Genomic DNA, 6445 nt, shown 5'->3' with positions numbered 1-6445 from the left:
AACAGACCACATCATCAAAAGTCTAAAAATGCTATTTACACTTATGTCATTCATTTAGCAAGGACCTTTGTACAAATTCACACCAAATTATGAAATGTGCTTGAAGATTTCACAGTGGTAATTTCCCTAAGAGACTAGAAACCAAATACAGTATGCTATTCACTATTATCTCAATTGAGTAAGCTGGAAGCAATAGAATGCTCTGTTCTGTTACATCTGATTGAGCAGTGAGAAGTAGTGCACGCCCCTCAATGAAACGACCGTTAGCAATGGTTGTTTTTGACTGTGGAGTTTTTGTCTAATCTTGTTGAGCTGTGTAGTACATTTTATCGTAATGTATTAAGATCATGTTTGACCTACGCGAAAAACAAATCCTGGCAAAAACAAAACCTCCTTGGTGGAAGTGAATTCAAACGGTCATTCTAATATGAGCTGCAGTCATGGGAAGTTGAGCTCCATCCACACCAACCTCTGCTATGGCGCAGCTCCTCCAGGCAGCACTCAATACAGCGCTGACTTGGAAACAAGAGTTCGATCAGAACCTTCGGAGAAAAAATTCTCCCAGTCCCAAAATAATATAGGGAAAAAGTATTTATCTTTAAATTATTCAACATAGTTGCTCAAGGATATTTAGTCAAATGCTTATCCCCATTGGACACCAACCTCAACTGCTCACGTGAGGATCAGTATAAGATACGTTTTCACCGGGTCATACGACGTCCTCCCACATTCCTAAAGCATGCATGCTAGGTGAAATCTCTGAATTAGGTATTAATGTAAGTGTGAGCGGTTGTTTTGGTTCTACGTGACGCCAAGCAATATAGACGTTGGGTGGATTAAAGTTTTAAGAACAGATCTCAACACATTTAAATGGTAGATACGGAAGATATTCCAGAAGGTAACAAAGAAGGATAAAAGTCACTAGTGATTTTTTTCATGTAGTATTTATTTATTTTTATTTTGCCAACTATACCAGTAGCCACTGTGTGGTCAGGTCAGACTGTCCCCGATTGGATACTTTCAAAGCGGGAGTCAACCCAAACGTATTTTTTTCAAGAATATGCAGGCCCATTAGTTGAAACACGGTATTCTGAGTAATTTTGCGTTTGTGGAATATAAGTTAAGCAGCAAAACGACATCACAACTGTTCACAATGACCAATCACGGTTGACCTGTTTTCTGAATCTGAGCCGTGATTGGTCGTTGTGAGCAGTCGTGATGTCATTTTCAGTCGACAGAAGACAAAATGGCCGCCCCCGCAGATGGCTAAAAACGAGTGCATTTTGCTGCTTAACTTATATTCCACAAACGCAAAATTAATCATAATTAGTGGGCCTGCTGGGAACATATTCTTGAAAAAAATATGTTTGGATTGACTTCCGCTTTAAATATACCTGCCTGCTCAGTTTGATGTTGTCATGGTTACAATGATGATAATAAATTGTTTTTACTTAAACTCCAACAAGATAATGTCACTTAGTAAAAATAATTTATATTATCCAATACCAAATGTATATTTAAACTAAAAACATTTGCTCTACCGTAAATTGCGTTTGTCACACTTTTATTTTTTTAAATGTGACAAAATTAACATGTAAATCTAATCCGCTGTGGTGATAGTGTGAAATGGCCTATTATGCTTCTGTTGAAATAAAACGGTGATGACATTGATTGTGCGATGTGACACATTTTCTTCATATGGAGCAGACAGTAATGACCGGGCTGATGGCAGGAACATCATTATCACCTCCATAATCACCATTCATATAATCAGTACTGTTTTCAGTAGGAGATTGCTTTGAACCTCCTATTGGCTGCTCAGAAGGTGGTAGAAAGATGGACACACACAGACATGCACGCACAAATCGTGCACACAGATCAACCCGGTGGCATTAAACGAGGCTCTTCATTGTTTCCCTTGTGATTAAAACCCATCGCTGTTCAGTCTCTTATATTGTCATCAGTGCGCCTTTGTGACGTGTCTGGGCTGCATGTGTGTGTTTGATCTCCCCGCAGTGGCCCTGCTGTAAATGAATGTCATCTTGCCTTAGTCCAAGCATGGGCCCCAACGCGGCCGATCGATACTTCATTAGGCCTGGATTGTCTTGTGTCCATGCAACCTTGAAGCCGTTCCTTAATTACCCCAGCATTAAGGCTGAGGATGGCGCTACACACCATGTTGAGGATGACCCCCCCCTCCCCATCCGCACACACAAACACACACAGCACCACCACAATATCCGTGAACTCCCGCCCCCGTCACCTCCAAATTCACACGTGTTCAAACATTAATTGACAAGATGTGCATCCAGAAGTAAAATTCATAAAGATACGTTCTGCCAACATAGACACAGCAATGAAACGTAGCGCATTGGAGCCGCGCTATTAGGAGGGATTTGGTGAGCAAAGAGAGGAAATATGAGGGAGCCACGGTTTGAAATGCAGATGGGGGGAGGGCAGGAGATGCTGCAGATGTAAAGGGGTAAATTGAGGGAAACAAAAGGAGGCCAAGAAAATCAGCATGAGCAATAGAGAAAAGATTTGTCAGTCAAAGGTTTTATCATCATAATACAATTTTTTGGTAAATGGTGTTGTTACAATACCAAAAGTCAGACTTTGATACTATACCTGTTGAAAGTACATTGATACCAATACTGCAACTCTACCATGGCAAAAACCTAAAACATCGGTTAAAAATTTGTTGTATATATCCCTCTTGATAAACTTGAAAAAAAAGGTGGTACAGCAGTTCAGCTATTAAACAAAAAAATGCAGCTTCTGAGATTTGTCACCTTGTTTAAAAGATAAAAAGAAGTAAAAAATTGTTTGTCCCATCTTCACTCAGTGATTCTTGAAGTCACAAAGAGAAATGCACAACGGCAGGCTCAGAAGATCGAAATTATTTATTTATTTTCCATTTATTCACAAATGTTTGTTAATAACAGAGATTCCAGTTGAGTATCAAGTAATCGTCGTACTGTGTGTATATAAATTGCCGAACCGAAACAACACGTCTGGTCAGTCATCCGCATGGCGACTGGAGTACGCCACTGACTATCATGACAGTGAAACACTCTAAACCAAATGACTTGCAATTATGACAAAATTTGGCATTGCAGGCATATGCTCCGAATTTTACAAGCTTCAACCCATTTGGAAATAGAGATTCCTCTATAATCACCAACAGTGACACCAAAGTCAGTTGCAACCCGTCACATGTCTTTAATTTTCCCCATTTCATGTGAGTTTCTCATAACAATACATTTCAAACTGAGAAATATGCAACAAGAATGTATGGGGGGCCCCGACTCGCTGCTCTAACCTTTTTGTTTTGAGATCAGAAGCAGACAGCGGAGGATGAAAGGCTTAAATGTCACCAGGCTTGACATTTTGACCGCGCATGTCTGTGTATGTATGTATTTATATTAAAGCATGTGGCTGTGCATGCACTTGATATGCAGCTGTTTTTATCCCTTTTATTTTGCACTTAATGCCAGTCCTAATCTTTACACCTATTGAGAACAGATATCTGTGTGGATTAACAGAGGCAAGGAGGAATAAGATCGTAATTGCGTTTTCTTACACATTCTCCCTTCTGAGTTTGCAATATTATCTTGAAGATTAAGTCAACGCAAACATTTTTTTTTCAAGAATATGTTCTATGCAAGCCCACTAGTTGAAACAGGGCATTTCGATAAATATTGCGTTTGTGGAATATGTGTTTAATCCACTCATTTTTAGCCAAGTCTGGAGGCGGCCATTTTGTCTTCTGTCATCTGAAAATGACATCACAACTGCTCACAACGACCAATCATGGTTTAGATTCAGAAAGCAGGTCAGCTGTGATTGGTCGTTGTGAGCAGTTGTGATGTCATTTTCAGTTGACAGAAGACAAAATGGCCGCCTCCAGACTTGTGCTTGGGTTGACTTCAGGTTTAAAGTTAGATTTTGTCCTTTCTGACGGCAGCCATGCATTTTTTTTTCAGGAGTAAGACAACATGTGTTTCAATGACAACACCACAAACAACAAATTTAGCACCAGGAACACCTCTGTCTTCCAGGTTTAACAAGTCATTAATTGTCATTTCATATTGAAGTCAGCGTAACTCAGAGCTCAATATAGAATTCGGCCACCAGATTTCGACCTGCGCGCATCAATCAGACTTTTATTGCCAATCATGTGCTTAAACCGTACCGTTCATAATCCAAGGTTGTCGACATTGGTTCATGGCTTTGCGCTTCTGCACGCCGCGTGTCATCACTCGTGGTCAAAAGCCAAAGTACGTGTTTTGAAGGACGGTTGGACACACTGAAACAGGGCCTTATAAAACTTGTTTGCATTGGTTGCCTGGCTCCATACTTTTAAAAAGCACACACAGGAGAACACTCACAATCTAATTATGTTCTAAATCATCATAAAATGGAGGTACGGGATTTTCATTGGACAGGGACGATATATACTGCTGTTATTGCAAGGCTGAGGCTAAGGCAGTTTTGGGGAGAGACAAGCACACTAAGGCTGCATGAGAGGTAGGAGAAAGAAAGATGAGAGACGGTACAATGTGTTCAAATAGATCATTACAAGCAAAAGCACTAGACGGGAGAGACCAGCAGAAGGGGAGGAAGTTGAGGAGCGGGCTGGGTGTGGAGGAGCAGGCAGATGGGTCGGGTGGGGGTGGGGGCTGAGGGGTGCAGTCAAATGGCACTCATGACAAATGACATCCCCTGTCTCCCAGTCCCCTCTCCTCAGCACCATGATTTGTCATCTCCACTTCTGACATTTTTCATCGCACTATCAAATCACCCTGACAGAATGATATTTTCTAATTCTCCCAGCCTTGGAGCACGCCAAAAATAATGGCCTCCACATGCTATGCACACTCTTCCTCTTGTTTCCATACCGCTATTTTTTTATTTATTTATTCCCCCCCCCCCCCCCCCCCCCCACTCGATGCGCTGATTCTCCGGTAATGAAAATGCAGCACTGACAATAAGTTGCAGGCAGGACTCGACTGTAAGCAATCTGCTCTACAGAGTCATTTAAGATGTTTCATCCAAGTGACGGCACATCTTTTACGTCTTTTACGCTTACAGTTTCTCATTTGTTGTCGTGCATGGATGATGGTACTCTAAATAGGAAAAGTCTAGCTTTGCCTCACAAGAAATGTAAAGCAAGTACAGTAGACATTTACTGAGTAAGATTTTGAAATATTACATGATATTTTTGCTGTGGTGGACGTTGTAATAATATTTTCTCTTTTTCTATGCCAACGCCACTTAAATGAGTCCCACACCTGCTGAGCGTTTGATTGCCCACCGTATCATCCTTCATTGTTTTATTGAATACAAATAAGGACAATGTCATATCTTCCTTGACCCACCTTTTCCATAATCCGCGTCACGGCACTGCAAATGAGTTTATGGCTAATTCTATGCCAGCAGGAGATCACTATCACTCTAGCCTGAAGGCATACAAAGAAACAGGGTTATCGCCAACTCTTCGCATGACTGCTTTGGATCTTTTTGATAAGCCCTAACATGCAAATCTATCGCCATCTCAGAGGGGCAGCGATTAAGCACATTTCCTGCTTTCGAGTAGCTGTGCATGATTCACAGAACAACAAATGTGCCGTCTTTAATTTTTATGAAGGCCTTTATATGCAAGTCCCTTAAATGACGCCTCTGCGTTGAACTAAAGCTTTTCGCTTCATTCTTGCACAAAAAGCCCATTTTAATTAAAAAGAAATACACAAAGGATTATTAAAGTATTGTAAAGAATGAATGCATTTAATTTTTAAATATTCATCGATGAAAAGATTCCTGCAATCTCGCAAATAGCGGCATTTGAATCCATCCGAGCTATAGTTTTGCGTGCTTCATTGCTGTGTTTTGGTTGATCGACATAGTGTAAATGACACATGTGAACAATAATGGTTATATAATATAATATAATAAAATATTTTTCTGTTAAGGGACTGCTCATCTGAGTGACACTGGTGGGAGTTAATGTGTGATGTTGCGTGCGCGTGTGTGTGTGTGTTTTTGTGTGTGCGTGCGCATGGATCTGTGTACACTCATTTTCCAATGTCTGGGGTAATTAAGCATTATCCCTGGATCAGTGTCTTGCTTTTAAGCAGCAAGCGGGTGTTGTTGTTTCATGTAATAAACGTCATGTATGCATGATTTCACGTTTTTCGTTAGCAGTCCTACGCTAACTGCTAAGCATCACCAGTGACCCCCGACTATGGGAATATGCAAATGATACTTGCGTTTAGCTCAAATCATCAGATACAATTATGTGTACGTTTTTCAACTCAGCACACCAGACTCATTAGTACTTAACTGTCGAGAGAGTTTTGCAGTGGTGGGTAGTCCGTCAGTACCGACTCCCGTTTGGCTGGCGGGCTGACGACTTCCGGAAACACTGACGGGATAAGCGCGGACA

Source organism: Filicampus tigris, chromosome 21 (genome assembly GCF_054856515.1).
Source record: "Filicampus tigris isolate MCC_2025a chromosome 21, RoL_Ftig_1.0, whole genome shotgun sequence".
In the NCBI taxonomy this organism is placed as follows: domain Eukaryota; kingdom Metazoa; phylum Chordata; class Actinopteri; order Syngnathiformes; family Syngnathidae; genus Filicampus; species Filicampus tigris.
Note: the sequence above shows the minus strand (reverse complement) of the source record.